This window comes from Dendrobates tinctorius, unplaced genomic scaffold (genome assembly GCF_039654945.1).
Source record: "Dendrobates tinctorius isolate UK_male_01 unplaced genomic scaffold, ASM3965494v1 ptg000022l, whole genome shotgun sequence".
NCBI classification, from domain to species: domain Eukaryota; kingdom Metazoa; phylum Chordata; class Amphibia; order Anura; family Dendrobatidae; genus Dendrobates; species Dendrobates tinctorius.
Genome location: NW_027361690.1, coordinates 21,182,131 through 21,199,594, shown reverse-complemented (window position 1 = coordinate 21,199,594; position 17,464 = coordinate 21,182,131). Strand labels below are relative to the sequence as shown.

At 48.2% G+C, this 17,464-nt stretch overlaps 1 protein-coding gene across 1 annotated transcript in view; it reads left to right on the top strand.

Moving 5' to 3' along the window:
- Window positions 1–17,464, top strand: part of FAM227B (family with sequence similarity 227 member B) — a 1,066,637-nt gene that overhangs the window by 905,906 nt on the left and 143,267 nt on the right. The gene's annotated exons all lie outside the window — the stretch shown is intronic.

Genomic DNA, 17,464 nt, shown 5'->3' with positions numbered 1-17,464 from the left:
GATGTACCCTAAAATATTTAACTATTAATGAAAATGTTTTATAATAAGTTGTTAGTATAAATGTTCTCCAAACATGCTGAAAAAAAAAGAATGTAAGAAAAAAAATAAATAAATCTCAATGGTTCCCATTTGCTCCATACTATTACTTGTCTCCCTTATGCTCATAAAAAGGGGCAGTTTAGTTGACAGATAGACAGTGGATAGGGAAAAGTCTACACACCCCTGGTAAAATGCCAAGTTTTGTCATGTAAAAAAACAATACCATAAAGAATCATTTCAGAACTTTTTCCACTTTTAAAGGGAATCTGTAACCACATTTGACCTATCTAAACTATTAATATGGGCATACAGTTTATAGACTGCTGTGGAGAGTGATACTTGTATGTTTCATGTCAGGTGCCTTGTTATGGATAAATCACCTTTTATTACTTTCTATAAATGGCCTCTTTCAGGCTATGGGGTGTGTTCTGCCTTCAGGCACGCTGACACGTTGTTCACTCCAGCATACAGCATAAACCACAGCTCTGTCTTCTGAAATAAGTAGACTGTTCTCTGTAGACTAACTTGTTTATTGGTGAAGAGTATAGAACATGCGGTAAAACTGTAAAGAATACAAATGACATGTCTAAGTATTGGGCAGATGATCACAGCTAACACAAATACAGAAGCATTCAGTGTGATGCAACCTACATAGAAAAAACACAGGTGTCTAATTACATCTCTGATAAACTCTCTGCACACACTGCATTGTAAGAAAGATTAAGCTTACCAGATATGCTTTACCCGGATAACAAACTCAAGTTGGAGAGTTAACATGGAGGACAGGTAATCACATGCACCCTATGATATACACAGAAGCAAAATGGCCCTTCTTTGTCCCAGAATACATTGCTTCCTTCCCACAAAGCATTTCTTCAATCTCATAGTGCATTGCTTCTGTTAAAGTCAAAGACTGAAAATGTTATCAAAGACACTGCTATACATTCAGCCACCACTAGATGGTGCTATAACTAACCCAGTGTTAGGCGTCGGATTTCTGCATTTACTCCGCAGGGATCCAGACCCTCACATTCTGCAGTCTCCTGCTGTTTATCTATTGCAGAGGAGATTGCCTTGCAGCAAATCTCTCCTGAGGCTAAGTCCTTCTGTCCTCCTACTGAGCATGCTCATGGGACGATCTCCCATTGGAGATCGGGAGTCATGTGCTCAGGTCCCGCTCCAGATCTCATTGGTCCATCTCAGAGATCTGGAAGCTTGCGGAAGGTCCCGGCTGCTATAAAAGGTGCGCATGGCTGTTCCGCCATGCGCTAGTATAGACTTACTTGTTGCTCTGTGTATGAGGACGGATGTATGATTCTGGTGAATGACTCATTGTAAAACCCCTTCCCTCTGATATTACGTATGTAATTTTGACGCAACCTGTTGCATTTGGCGTATGTCGGCGCAGCGTCAAAAGGACGCACGCGCCACCAAACGCATACTGCGCACGGCCTGCGTCCCCAGTGCTAAAGATAGTGGACGCAGGACACATGCAGCGTCATGCATCCGTAGGCGGAGCTACCGGCAGAGGCGCGACAGGGGGCGGGGCTTAGCGGCAGCCATGCGCAGCCTGATGCTGCGGCCGTAAACGCTAATGTGAAACTAGCCTTAGTGTGTGACTCTGTAAGGAAAAGCCGAGGAGTTTGTCCGTTCTTACAGACCTACACCTTACAGTTTTGTCCATTTTTCAAACAGTTTAGTATATTTGCTGTTTGATTACAATCAAAACTAGAGAGAGACAGCGTGTGTCAGTCCGTATACAAAAACACGGAGCTTGACAATTTTACATACACCGTACAGCGGTGTACATGCACGCTCCTCTCTCAGTACCGTGTAACGGCTGTTATCACGGCCAAATTGAAGCTAAGTGTGTGACTCTGTAAGGAAAAGCTGAGGAGTTTGTCCGTTCTTACAGAACTACACTCTAGGGAGATTCCAATTCTGCCCAATTCTATTTACACCTTGTAGTTTGTCATACACTAGGCAATTTCTGCCGGTCACATTGCGGTGTTATAGACACAGGGCCTGACAGAATCCAACTGTGTCCTGAAGTGTAGAGAGATTCCAATTCTCCACAGTCCTCTATCCCCCTTTCTTACAACATCCAGAATCTGCCTGTCACATTGCAGTGTAAAATAAACAGGGCCTGACAGAATCCAACTCTGTCCTGAAGTCTACAGAGATTCCAATTCTCCACAGTCCTCTATCCACCTTTATTACACCATCCAGAATCTGCCTGTCACATTGCGGTGTAAAATAAACAGGGCCTGACAGAATCCAACTGTGTCCTGAAGTCTACAGAGATTCCAATTCTCCCCACTACTATATACACCTTTTACCTTGTTTTACAGTACCATATAGTCGGTGGTTTTTTGGGTACATTTCTCCCAAAAATGAGGAAGTGTGGTGGAAGAGTCCGTGGAAGTGGGCGGGGGTTGCCAGCTGGTAATGATGGTGTTGGTGGTGGATCTGCTGGCAGTGGCAAAAGCAAAATAGCACCTAATGCAGGAGGTGTTGAGCCTGCGTCATCGTCTGGCTCCACAAGGCCTCAAAGGCTCCCTTTTCTGGGAGTAGGTAAACCGCTTTAAAAGCCGGAGCTTCAAGAACAAGTTTTGGCTTACACTGCTGACTCAGCCTCCAGCTCTATCGCCTCCTCTTCTGAAGTTTTAAAAAATAAAAGCACTGAGTCATCATTGGAGGCTCATGTTCATGAACCACACCTTTCCTTGTGTCCTTCACCCCAACCAAAATTGAAGGATGCGGCAGGCCACACTACAGATTACTCCATGGAGCTATTTTCACATACCATGCCTGGGTTATCAAGTCAAATCATGAATTACCCAGGCAAAGATGAATCTGACATGGAGCGTACTGATGCACAGCCACTGATAGATGATTCTGCTGGTACATTCACTCAGAGCACTACATTGTCCTCGCAGTGTACTGAGCCAGAATCAGACCCAGATGAAACTCAGGTGCCCCTTCCCGCACACTATACCACCATACACGGTGACACAGAGGAAGGTGCACATGACACTGAAGAGGAGGTGAAGAATGACCCAGTTGTTGACCGAGATTGGCATCCATTGCCATTGGGGGTAGAGGCTGCCGCTGCCAATAGCTCAGAAGAGGAGGAGGAGCATCTGCAGCGGGCATCGACATCGCAACAGCTGTTATCTGGCAAGCCCGGAGAAGTCCAAAAATGGGTTACAAAAACTAAAAGAGTTGCAGGACAGCTTGGCCAGACGGCCAAAATAGCACGGCGTGCAAGGCCTCAAAATGTCTTCCATAGTAGGAAGAGTGCAGTGTGGCACTTTTTTGAACAAAATCCTACTGATCAGGCAAAGGTTATCTGTAAGAAGTGCACAAAGACCTTTAGCCGAGGGAAAAATCTGAGAAATTTGAATACCAGTTGCATGCTAAGACATTTAACCACCATGCACTTGCAAGCATGAACGGACTACCAAAACTCACGTACCACATGTGCTACTGCTCCCAAAGAAGGTAGTCAGCAATGCTACATTGTTTCCCCAACTGTAAGTTCACCGGTTAGCACACCACCAGCAGCAAATGTTGCGTTGTCGTCGCAAGGGCAAATCAGTCAGGAAATCACACTGTTATTGCAACGAAAGACTGAATCTAGGCCATCAGAAAGAACACCAACTCCATCATCAACCCTCTCAGACTGCCATGTCCACCGCTAGTTCCACCATATGCAGCTCTGAAGTCCAGCTCACCCTACCAGAGACTATGAGTAGGACAAGAAAGTACTCATCCTCTCATCCGCGTACACTGGGTTTGAACGCCCACATTGCCAAACTAATCTCGTTAGAGATGATGCCCTATCGGTTGGTTGAAAGCGCAGCTTTCCGCGAACTCATGGCCTATGCAGTACCATGCTATGACCTACCCAGTCGCCACTTCTTTTCTCGCAAAGCCATCCCAGCCCTCCACCTTCATGTGAAAGACCGCATTATCCATGCACTGAAGCAATCAGTGAGTGGAAAGGTGCACTTCACAATTGATGCATGGTCCAGTAGGCATGGCCAGGGCCGTTACGTGTCCATCACTGCGCACTGGGTTAATGTGGTGGATGCAGGGTCCACAGGGGACAGCTGTGATGGCACAGTGCTGCCTAGCCCACGGTATAGGAAACAGTTGGCTGTAGGTGTTTGACCCTCCTCCTCCTCCAGAAGCAAAAGCTCATCCACAGAGAGCAGTCGCACGAGCACTGCATCCGCAGCTGACAGTGGTGCACACGATGTGTCCCACTATCGATCAGCTAGTGGAAAGCGTCAGCAGGCTGTGTTGCAAATGATGTGTTTTGGCGACAGACACACGGCGGAGGTACTGGCTGACTACTTTCAGTGACAAAATGAGTCATGGCTGGGCAGTCTACATCTTGAGGCAGGCAAGGTAGTTAGTGATAATGGCTGGAATTTTGTGGCAGCCATTGCTCTTTCAAAACTCAGACACATACCTTGCTTGGCTCACACCTTGAACCTGGTGGTGCAGTGCTTCCTCACTAATTATCCGGAGTTAACAGGCCTGCTCCAAAAGGTTTGAAGACTGTGCTCGCACATCCGCCGGTTGCCGGTACACTCCAGTCATATGCAGAAGCTGCAGCGATTGCTCCACCTTCCCAAGCACCACCTAATTATCGACGTTGCAACAAGGTGGAACTCCACCCTGCACATGGTTGAGCGGCTGTGCGAACAGAAGCAGGCCGTAATGCATTTGTGGGAGGATAGACGGGCAGGCACTTTGAGGGCAGACATGGAGTTGACAAGCGTGCAGTGGTCGAAGCTGAAAGACCTCTGTAAAGTCCTTCAATGTTTTGAGGAATGCACACGGCTGGTAAGCGCAGATGACGCCATCATAAGCATGAGCATCCCACTTATGCGTCTGCTCATGCAAACTTTGATGCACATCAAGGAGCAGGCGTCTGCAGCCGAGGATGATGAGGAAGAGGAGGAGGGAAGCCTTGATGACAGTCAGCCATTGTCTGTTCAGGGAACTGTCGTAGACGAGGTGGAGGAGGAGGAGGATGATGATGGGGATGATTATTTAGGGGAGGAGGATGCTTCTCGTGGGGCAAGAGAAAATGTTGGCGTGGCAAGGTCTGGTACTGGGTTTGTGCGTGACTGGAGGGATGTGGATTTGCCTGAAAGTGCTCCTCCACCCAGCACTCGCAGAGCATCATTGACACCGGGAACATTGGCCCACATGTCAGATTATGCCTTGCAGATCCTAAAAAGGGACCCCCGCATTGCCAAAATGATGAACGATGATGACTACTGGTTGGCCAGCATCCTGGATCCACGCTATAAAGGCAAATTCCAAAACATCATGCCACAGGAGAACCTTGACCTAATATTGGCTAACAAACAAGCAACTCTGGTAAACCGGTTGGTTGAGGCATTCCCAGCACACAGCAGCGGTGATGGTTGTCACACGAGCCGTAGGGGCCGGGGGCAACTTGGAAGAGGTGTTGGTGGTGCACACATCAGAAGTGGCATTGGAAACAGGGGTTTCATGACCATGTTGTGGACTGATTTTTCAAGTCCCGCTCACACGACTGGTAATACTGCATCAACTGAAAGTGACAGGAGACAGCACTTGTCAACTATGGTTACAAACTACTTTTCCTCCCATATCGATGTTCTCCCTCACAGGTCATTCCCATTTGGCTATTGGGCAGCTAAACTGGACACCTGTCCTGAATTGGCACAATATGCCTTACAGGAGCTCGCTTGCCCAGCTGCAAGTGTGCTATCGGAAAGAGTCTTCAGCGCTGCTGGATCAATCCTGACAGAAAAAAGGACCCGTCTGTCGACCCAAAATGTGGATGATCTAACCTTCATTAAAATCAACCATGCATGGGTTTCCAAGGATTTTGTCACACCTTACCCTCATGACACATAGGTTGACAGAAAAATGGCTTTCTTTGGTCCGCCTCTTCCTGGGACTTGACCAATTTTGCCTTTAGCAGCAGGTGAATGTCCCACATCAACATATGCCATTTTGTAAACCTCCCTAACTGGGCTGCCTACTCCCCCCATGGCCGGGGTCACCACCTAGCGCACGCAACCATGCGAGTGCAGTTGCCCTGGACAGGTGGGTGGGCCAACTCTTGGGCACGGGCACAGGCACAGGGTCCCTCATAGTGCAATCAAGTGTCTCTGGTGGGGGTGCACACCTGCCATCAGACACACCGCCGTACTATGAGGGGCCCAGTGCCAGTACCGACGCCCACGAGTGGGCCCCCCTTGCTTGGGCAGGGCCCCAGCATTTGCAATGTTTACCTCTCCCTGCTCCTCCGCTGTGTAGTCTGGGCTGTCAAATCCTTCACTGGGACTGCCACTACAAATTTGGTGAACTGATAGAAGATGATGGTTAAGACGTAGCTATGCCCTGTCCCGCTGGCCAGGATTTAGCTTCAGATGATCAATGGCTTCCATTTCTTATGGACGTCGACTCACAATGAGATGCAGTGGTGGTTTCTCATCAGCTTTCACAGTTTTTCTACCCACAGATGTGTTACATTCCAGCGCACATTTTTAAATGTGCCCTCTCATGCCAATCCAAATGAATCGCCTATGGCCTGTGGCTTCTGTCTTTTGCACTCCAAAGTTACGTGACAGAGCATGATAGGCAGTGAGCACCATGTTTACATCTCTCCCTGTGATCAAAATTATATGGATATGAGTAACAGCGATGGGATCAACGGTACTGCGATACAGCAACACTTTCTTCACAAAGAAAGGTTTTTGCTGTCTCCACACACTAATTAATTGAGGGTCTGCATCACCTCTGAGAATTGTGACGGAAGTTTATCCCGTGAATAGGAATTCCTAGATTTCTGCAATCACTAGAATTTATGTCAGTAATTGTATGCATCTCATTTCCTATTGCGGAGAGTCTGGACTGTCTTACTGAGACAGAAATATATATGAAGATTTAAAAATACCACCAAAAGTGTATACTGGTGTACGCTTCAAATACATTTCCTTTTTTCTACTTTTTAGATTGTTGTCTAATCCATACTGAGAACATGGAGATTTTAAATATTTAAACTATGCTATATATACCTGCTATCCATTGATAACGTACCCTTTCTCAACTTTGTACAAGCTGGTCAAATCCATACTGGGCCTGAGACCGTCTGAGCCTGCCTCCTGATCTATAGACATAGGTTTTTAATGTGTAAACTATTCTATACATACCTGTAATCCGGTGATACGTTACCCTTTCTCACCTTTGTCCAATCACGTCTAATCCATACTGGGCCTGAGACCATCTGAGCCTGCCTCCTGATATATAGACCTACGTTTTTAATGTGTAAACTATGCTATACATACCTGTTATCCAGTGATACGGTACCCTTTCTCACCTTTGTCCAATCACGTCTAATCCATACTGGGCCTGAGACCGTCTGAGCCTGCCTCCTGATATATAGACATAGGTTTTTAATGTGTAAACTATGCTACATACATACGTGTTACCCGGTGAAACTGTACCCTTTATCAACTTTCTAGAATCTTGTCGAATCCATACTGGGCCTGAGAACGGCTGCCAAGCTGTTAAGCAAGCTACAGCAACTGTGGTTTGGACACGTAATTTTTTGCATTTTTTCAGGAATGCAGGTTAGGACTAATTCAGGAATTGCGGTTGACCTGCACTTACTGGGAAATCATCATTCGCGGGGAATAATTGGAATCACAGATCCCCATCACTAACGGTGTTCTGCTGGTTATCTGCACCTGTAAGCGACAAAAGCTGGTCCTTTCAGTGTAGCGCGCATGCAGCCCCGGACATGTAACTCCATGATAGACCATGATAGTGCCAGAGCCTCGCGAATCCCTCTAGTAAGCTTGACGCGTACCGCGGGGGCATGCCGTAGTCTCGTTCGTTAACAGAATAAAGCTGACAAATTGCTAGCACAACTATAAACGGACACACCACACCACACACTATCGACAAAGCTTTCAATATGTGCATCTTTTCTTGAGGTGGCATGGTTGTGGTTTCCCGGGTGGAGTCCAATTAAGCCGCAGGCTCCTCTCCTGGTGGTGCCCTTTTGGACATTCCTTTAAGGTTCAGCTTTGCAATCATACTGCCCCCGGAAAGCAAACACTTAGCCTTCATGGACGCTGTTTGGAGGTTCATGGGAATAACACCGCCCGATCGCCAGTTGGCATAATTTATTGGTGGGAAGTCCGACGGTATATGATCGTGTTCAATTTCAGAATTTTTTTTTTTTTGGTTGGTATTTTACATTTTTATTCCAGCCTTTCTTGACTTCATAAGGGAATGACAAGCCTATATCTGTGTCTCCTCCACCTCCTCCTTTTACTCCTCCACCTCTTTTCTAAATGTAGTTGCCCTTTTCCATATGTAATTTTTGTCTTCTGAGCATTTTCTCTGCTTTGGGACACCTTTTAAGGTGTTTTGTAATTGTTTTCTATGTGTTTGTGTTTGCCTGCCATTGTTTTCAATGGGGTTCGACGAACATTCGGCGAACTTGCCTCCTGTGTGACGAACCAAAACACTAGCGTGGTGGCTCAACACTACTCCTGATATATAGACGTACATTGTTAATGTTTAAACTATGCTATATATACCTACTATCTGATGATACTGTACACTTTGTCTACTTTTTATATTCTTGTCTAATCCATACTGAGCCTGTGAGCGTCTCTGTGTGACTGATGGAATATATATGGAGATTGACAATTATCCTTTGACTGAATAGAGCTGTACATTTCTGATACAGTGCCATATATCTGATGTTATTTTGTGTCTATTTTGTGCAAAATTTTGAAGTTTGGTGGAAGAGGCTGCGGACGTGGGCGCGGGGGGGCCAGCTGGTGATGATGGTGGTGGTGCACCTGCTGGTAGTGGCAAAAGCACAATAGCAGCTAAGGCAGGAGGTGTTGAGCCTGTGTCATGGTCTGGCTCCGGAACGCCTGGAATGATACCTTTTCTGGGAGTAGGTTAACCGCTTTTAAAGGTGGAGCATGAGGAAATGGTTTTGGCTTACATTGCCGAAACAGACTCCATCCTTTACCTGTACTTGGTAGGTGCTGTCCAGGAGCCAGAGTACAGATGGAGAAGGAGTTGGTCAGCCTGGGAGCCAATTTGGATTTCTCTCTCTGCAGATAGGTAGTGTGGCCTCCGTTCTAGCGCTTATCTGAGGTACTCTCAGTGCTGAGTTCAATGAAGTTCCCCCTGTTGACTCTCTTTTGGAACTTTCTCGTCTGGCTGGCAGCCGTAGCCTTTTCCTTCTGGCTCACACACGTCGATGCTGGGGCCTCCTAGCCTCAGTTGGGTACAGAGTATTTACAGCTGCTACTTCCTCCGGATTCTGCTGCAGGAACGTCAGTGTCCCCACAAACTCGGAGACCGGAATCCAGACCATGCGCTCCAGCTAGGAGTGAGCCTTAACTCTGCTCATCCTCCAGCTCCCCTTCTCACGTCCACAAAACTTCCCCTTCCCTGCACAGAATGGCCTAATTTACCTCCTCCCGATCATAGAGAGCAGCTCCTCAGCAGTCATGTTCAGAGGTCTCCCTGCTGGCGTGGAGTGGGAAATGTGTTGTGTGTTGGTTTAACTGCTAGAGAGATCCTTCGTTGCTCCCAAGCATGACATCACACTCCCTAGGAGGAAGGTAATGCCACTGTGGCGACCGTACTCCTGGGGACGCCACAAGTGCCACAAGTGCACTGATGCCCAGCCACAAGTGCACTGATGCTAGATGATTCTGCTGGTAAATTGACCCAGACCACTACATTCCCCTCACACTCTACACAGCCAGAATCTGACCCAGAGGAAACTCTGGTTCCCCTTCCCGCATACTATACCACCTTACACGGTGACAAAGAGGAAGGTGCAGATGAAAGTGCAGGTTCCTTGAGCTGGTGGGGGGGCATACTCATGGGCGACGGCACTGGCACAGGGCCCCTCATAGGATGCAAAAGTGTCTCTGCCGGTGGGAGGAAACACCCACCCAGCCCCACGCGCCGTCAGACACACCGCCACACACCACCGTACTATTAGAGGGGCCCTGTGCCACTGCCGTCGCCAACGAATGGGCCCCCCCTGCTTGCTCAGGATCACAGCACTTGCAAAGTTGAAATACTTACCTCTCCCTGCTCCACCGCCATGACATCTTCCGCATTTCCTGACAGTGATAGTCTGATCAGAGAGCGCAATGACATCACGTCTGTACGCCCTCTGCCTAAACAGCCAAGTGCAGTGAGATGGACGATGCGGACGATGAGGAGTCCAGACTAGTACAGGGATTCCATAGCGAGGAGACTTATTTAATTGCTTTCAATGTTGGGACAGCAATTTTTGGGGAGCACTATACTCTGGAGAATGATATATGGGGCCCACCATACACTGGAGCATTCCAAAGGTGGACATCACACTGGAGCAGCATTTACAGGGCCCATTATACACTAGAGCATTAGAAATGGGGCCCATTATGTATGGAGCATTATTTGGGCCCATAAAACAGTGGAGCTTCATCCATGGGGACCAACATATACTGTAGCATTATGTGGAGCTCATCATATACTGTTTCAAACATTATATGGGACCAATGATTCTGTATGGAGAAATATATGGGCCTCATTACTCTGTGTAGCGCACTATGTGGTGGCCATAATACTGTATGGAGTAATATACTGTCCGTTTTTGGAGCTATTAAAAATGGATATCAGTCATGAGATGTAAAAAGTGAAGTATTTTTCATTGTACTATGCCACTATTTCTCTGCGGTATCGGAGCATCATGAGTTGTGGTATGTGTTAAAGGGGCGCTCTTTGGCCCAGGGCACATGAAAACCTGGAGCCAGCCCTACCCCCCACATATTTAGCCAAATAACCCCCATTTTTCAGTGCGGAACGAGTATTATGAAGTAAATTAAGGTTGAAAAGCTTCAGTAATCAGAATTGATGTTTTTGACATTCAAAAGGGCACTGTAGGTGTGTTTCCTGTCCTCCACTTCCTGCCAACTTTGCTTCCCCATTGACTTGCATTGGGCTTCGTGTTTCAGTCGGCCTTCGACTTTTCACGATAATCGGACGATTTCGTTCGACCCGACTTTTGCGAAAGTCGGGTTTCATGAAACCTGACTCGACCAGAAAAAAGGCGAAGTCGCTCATCTCTACTAGAGACCTGTTACTTTGGTCATCCAGGATTGCACAAATCTTGAAGACTTTGTTCTTGCGGCCTGCAAGAGAGTCTCGGACAAGGCAGATTTTTGAACAGGACCTTCCTCCTGTGAGTCCTCTACAGATCTCAGTACATTTAGAGCTGACCTCAGGGGCATCTTCGTCAGTGTCTTTCTCCTTCCCATTGTGCTTCTCTGCTTGAGACAACACTCGTGGAGGTGATCCAGGGTGCAAGGCTGTATTGTGATCCGTGCTGCTGCATTCTGTACATTTCACAGTAGCGTCACAGTTCCTGGCGAAGTGAGAGGTTGCGGCACAAAATTTGAAGCAGATGTTGTTCTCCTTGAGGAAACCTTTGCGATCCTCTAAAGGCTTCTCCCTGAAGGCTCTGCATTTTAGTAGAGGATGTGGTTTCTTGTGTAGAGGACAATATTTACTGACATCCTGAGGTTTGCTCTCATCTGGAGGGAGTTTATTCACCTTGTGAGGAGGGCCTGTGGAATCAATGTTAGTTTTGTGGACTGCCATGGGTGTCTTACCAGATTTGACACAGTGGCAGTGGAACACGACAGAGTAAAATCAAAACTAGGGTCATTTCTAATCCTAGATTGTTTGGTGACAAAATCAACAAATACAGTGAAAGGATGAAATGATACATTATGATTGTGTTTATACTCTGAACCACATGTAATCCACTTTTCTTGTAGGTTGTAAGGAAGTTTCTGTACTATCAGATTGACACCCTTAGTGGTGTCTAAGAATGCCAATCCGGGCAAGTCTCCTTCCTGCTGAGCAACCTGCAACTCATTCAATAAATCTCTCAGTTCTCTAAGCTTTAGATAATCTTTAGGTCCTATCTTAGGAAAATCCTCAATTCTTTTATATAAAGCATTCTCTATGACTTCTACTGACCCATAGCATTCATCGAGTCTTTCCCAAACTTTATGTAGGGCTGTGCGAGGATGCTTTACATTAATGTCTCTCAGTCTTTTGGCATGCTCGACTGACTCACTTCCGAGCCACTTTACCAGGAGATCTAACTCCTCACTACAAGAAAGGTCCAGACCGTGAATGGCGTTCTGGAACGAGGCTCGCCATGACCGATAGTTCTCGGGTTTGTCAGTGAACTTTACAAGTCCCTTTGTAACCAGTTCTTGGCGGGCAAGAAACTTTGCAAGGTCCTTGATGGCTCCATCAGTGCTGGCACGAGCCGGTGTGTAATAGTCATGTCTAGTGCGTCGTGCATCACCATACGTGTAAGACGCTTGTGACTCTGGATAGTCTGTGCGGTACCTTGTTGGTGAAGAATCTGTCTCTTTAAGGCGGGATGGGAGCTGTACCTTCTTTTCAGTGGAACGGTAGCTGTAGTCGACATCTTTGTGCTGGATGTCTCCTCGCTTATGGTAGTGAAGCTTGGGGTTGGATCGCTGGTAATCGGCATGGGCTGATCGATATGATGCGCCAGAGCTGTCATCTACGCCGGTATGTTGACGGACGTACTCTGCGACGCATTGCACTGGAACTTGCTGCTCTAGATCTGGTCCAAGAATGTTGCTGCGTCTTTCATAATCAGGATCTTTCATAGCTTCCAAATACTCTGCTTTAGCTATTGCAGCTGCTGTCTCTTTGTCTGCAGCAAGTCTTTCTAGCTCTGCTTGCAAACGTGCAGTTTCCGCTTCTCTTTCTGCCTGCAAACGTACAGTTTTGGCTTGCAGACGTGCAGCTTCCGCCTCTTGATCTGCTTGTCTCAGCTTTAGATGCATCTCTCGTTCAGTGAAGGACGATCTCACTTTGGCTGCTTCGGCCTCAGCGTGAGCGACAGCAGCTAGTTCTGCTAAGGACGAGCTTGCTCGTGACCTTGTTTTGAGTGAGGATGTACTTTTCCGAGACATTGTGCATTTAGCTGAGTACTGCTTAGTATATTGGCGGAAAACAGTCTATGTATGGTGGGCTTCAGCGTGGCGGGAAAGATGTAGCACTCCTTGGCGGCTGCAGTAGCGTTCTGCGGTTGTATGGCGGCTGCTGTGATACCCATATGCGTAGCAGTGTGGGTGTTAGCGGTCCCGTAGGGTCTATGCAATCACCATGTGCGACCGGTGGTCTTTTACTGAGCCCTGGACTCTTGTCTCTACGGTTGTGTGGCGGCTGCTGTAGTACCCGTATGCGGAGCAGTCTGGGTGATATCAGTGCCGTATAGCCTGGGTAACAACCGTTTGCGACCAGCAGCTCCTTAAGTCTTATTCACTATCTCAGGCATCTAGCATCTGTTTTACTGGGCCCTGGACTTGTCTCCTGCGGCTGTATGGCGGCTGCTGTAGTGCCCATATGCGGAGCAGTCTGGGTGATAGCGGTCCCTTACAGCCTGAATTCTCTATCGCAGGTGTGGCGCCCCCAGGAATATGGCTACCACAGTGGCTTTGCCTTCCTCCCGGGAGGGTAATGCCAGGCTTGGAAGCAGTGAAGGGTCTCTCTCGCAGTTAACCTATACATGCAACACAGTTCCACTCCAGGCCAGCAGGGAGGACTCTGAACCGGATTTGAAGGGAGGAGTGCTCTCTGAGGGCCAAGAGGAAGGAGTGGTTAGTTATTGTGAGGAGGTCCACGTGTGCAGACATGTGGAGAGAAGCTGGAGGTTGAGCTGAGGAAGGAGAGCGCATGAACTGGAGCCTGGTCTCCACGGTTGTACGGATACTAAGGGTCCTGCAGCAGACACCAGAGGAGTAGGAGGCTGTAAATGCCCTACCCCCATCTAAGACTCGGAGGCACAACAGCACGGAGTGAGCCAAGAGAGGAATAGCGGCTACTGCTGTCTGCCATACGAGGAGTGCTAGTAGAAGAGAATTAGGAGGAACTTCAGTGTAACTCAATACTAGGAGTACTTCACTCAAATAAGCGCTAAGAAGGAGACTGCACAGCCCATCTGCTGAGAGAGAATCCCTGAGCTGCTTCCAGGCTAGCCTGCTCCAGTACCATCTGTAATCAGGACCCTGGACAGCATTTATCAAGTAAAGGTAAAGAAATTGCACCCTGCTGTGTCTTTGTCTGCTTCCTACCCTTCCGGCACTGCTACATCCCCGTGCCAACCACATCTACACTGCCCTGGGACTACAGCTTCACGTGTGGGGAGCTTTTACATCTTTGCTGCACCCTACCATCAGTCCCAGTGGATCTGCATGCAGCGTCGGCGTAACATCTCACTTGCCGAACACCACAGGTGGCGTCACAAATTATTCCATTAACTACATTCCACCATTCAATCTCCCCTAATACTTGGGCGCCCCAGGCCACGGACCGGGTCACCGCTGCTGTGACACATCCCGCTGACACCGGCCCAGTACCGAGTACCCCACAGCCCTGGGAGGGTGACCCAACTTGACGTCACGAACAGGATTACAGAGCCCGGTATCCCCGGGTCTTGTGTGCCAGAGACTGTTGTGTGCTATAGACTGTGTGTGTGAAATTGGCGCCATCGCTGCCATTATCCCGCTGATTGGTGCGTGCGGGAAGAAAAAGGGGCAGGCCTTCGTGGGCGGAGCCTGCCGCAGAGCGCGAAGAAGTGAAGTGCCGCGCGGGAACAGAGGATAGCGCGCGCGAAGGGGAGGAGCTGAGGCCTACAGCCCGAGCATCAGGCCTGCGAAGCGGCCGTCGGTAAGCTCACACAACCCACAGAGGGCAGTTGCGCATCATAACCCTGCAAAACCCTGATCTGGACTTTGCTGATTTTAAGAACAGGGCTATTCGGGTCCTGCAGGAATCAACTGACAGCCGTCCAGTGCCCCCTAGGTGCCCAGCGATCACCTACCATCAGGAAGCAACATCTTTTCCTTCCATCCCTGTGGAGGCTGATGCACAGACTCTGGATAAAGATCCAACTGAGGAGCTGCGTCTTCAGGTCCAGGAGTTGACCAGGGGTATGGCTGCACTTACTAAAACCGTGCAGTCCCTGCAGGTGTCCTCCAAAGAGAAGATCCAGCTTGCTTCCAGTCCAAAGGATGTCCCGTGACTCCGGAGGAGGAGAACCCCGCCACTCCGAGGAAGGAACAACGATCGCTATGACCAGGACGGACGTCCCATCTGTCGTCGCTGCTACAAGGCAGGTCATCTTGCAAGATTTTGTCCTTTAAACGAGCAACCCCTGGGGCAGAGGGCCAACCCCCAGGAGTAGGACCACAGGGCCCAAGGAACTGGCGAGCCAAGTATGTTGGAGGGAGACCGGTCCTTCCTGTGGTGATTGACGGCATCCCCATGAACGCTTTGCTGGACACTGGCTCCCAGGTGTCCACTATGCCCTATATCCTCTACAAGCGGTATTGGGCTGACTATGAACTCACCCGTGGCCCAACTGATGAACTAACAGTAGTTGCCAGTAATGGTCCGTCTTTACCACAAGTGGGATGTAAAGAAATTACTGTTAAAGTGGGGAGGGTGGAGTTAAAATCTCAAGGTCTGATGGTTGTGGATATTGATCGACGAGAATGTAATCCCATGATGACTCTTGGTACAAATGTCATTGAAAATTGTCTTTTCGAGGTTATTGTCTTGTTGCAACAGGTGGCTGAGACTGCTGGTTCCAGTGAACAATGAGTCCTGCAGAAGGAGATCAAGGCCCTGATGCAAAAACAGCAGGTAGAACTCTCTGGTGGAGAAATTGGTAGTGTCAGAGTGAGTGATGCTTTCCCCATTGCAATACCCCCCAGATGTGAAATGTTGATTTGGTGTCGGGCAGCCATAGGCCTCAGAGGGAAAGATTACCAGGCATTGGTGGAGCCAGTATACTCTGATAGCAGGCCCACTGTCCTGACAGCCAGAGGGGTGGTTGATGTACGTAAAGTGAGAGTACCTGTACGCCTTTTGAATTGTGGGGAGGAGGAGGCCACAATACCTCGGTACGCCACAGTTGCTAAGCTGCTCACTGTTAATAACAACTCTTTGCAGGCAGCAGAGCCCTTGGTCTCATCCGATCAAGTGGAGGACAATGGCTCTGTAAAGCAGCTAGAGGAGTGGTGCCAGCAACTGCAGATGGGGACTGACTCTACACCTTCATATCAGAAAAATGGGGTTTACAGAGTGACACAAGAATATGAGCGGGTATTCAGTAAACACCCACTAGATTTTGGGCAGGCAAAAGGGGTTCAACATCATATCTCCACTGGAGATCATCCACCCATTAAAGAAAGGTACCGGCCTATACCCCCAACACAATACCAATGTGCTAAAGGTATGTTGAGAGAGATGAAGGAAGCAGGAGTTATCAGAGACAGTTGTAGCCCCTGGGCAGCTCCAATAATTTTTGTAAAAAAAAAAAAGAATGTGTGATGATTACAGGAAAATTAACAGCATTACACATAAAGATGCCTACCCATTACCCAGAATTGAAGAGTCATTAGCTGCACTTAAAACTGCTAACTACTTTTCCACCTTGGATCTCACCAGTGGGTATTGGCAGGTTCCCGTGGCAGAGGCAGACAAGAAGAAAACAGCATTTACCACTCCGATGGGTCTCTGTGAGTTCAACTATATGCCATTCGGGCTCTGCACTGCCCCAGGAACATTTTAACGGCTGAAGGAGTGCTGCCTGGGACACATGAACTTTGAGACAGTCCTGTTGTACCTTAATGATGTCATTGTTTTCTCCAAGACTTATGAAGATCATCTGGAGCACCTGGCTGAAGTGTTTGAAGCCTTGTCCAATTTTGGTCTAAAGGTGAAGGCTTCCAAATGCCACTTCCTGAAGCCCAAGGTACATGTAGTGAGTGCAGAAGTTGTGGCACCAGATCCTGACAAAGTCACAGTCATCCGGGACTGGCCGAAGCCCAGCAACCTCCATGAAGTACGCCAATTCCTCGGGTTGGTAGGCTACTACCAAAGGTTCATCAAAGGCTTCACTGAAATAGCCACTTCTATGCAAAATCTTCTGGTGGGGCTGTCCAAGAAAGCCAAACAGAAGAATTCCACATTTGAATGGACTGAGGAGTTGGAGAGGTCCTTCACCAGACTAAATATGGCTCTCACAGGAGATAAAGTTCTGGCCTACCCAGATTATGACAAACCCTTCGTGTTGTACACTGATGCCAGCAACATGGGACTTGGAGTAGTACTGTCCAGGTACAGAATGGCAAAGAAAGGGTGATCTTGTACGCTAGCAGGAAGCTTCGCCCCACTGAAAGGAATCCAGACTATAGTTCCTTCAAGCTGGAGTTCCTCGCCATAGTCTGGGCTGTGACTGAAAGATTCAAGCATCACC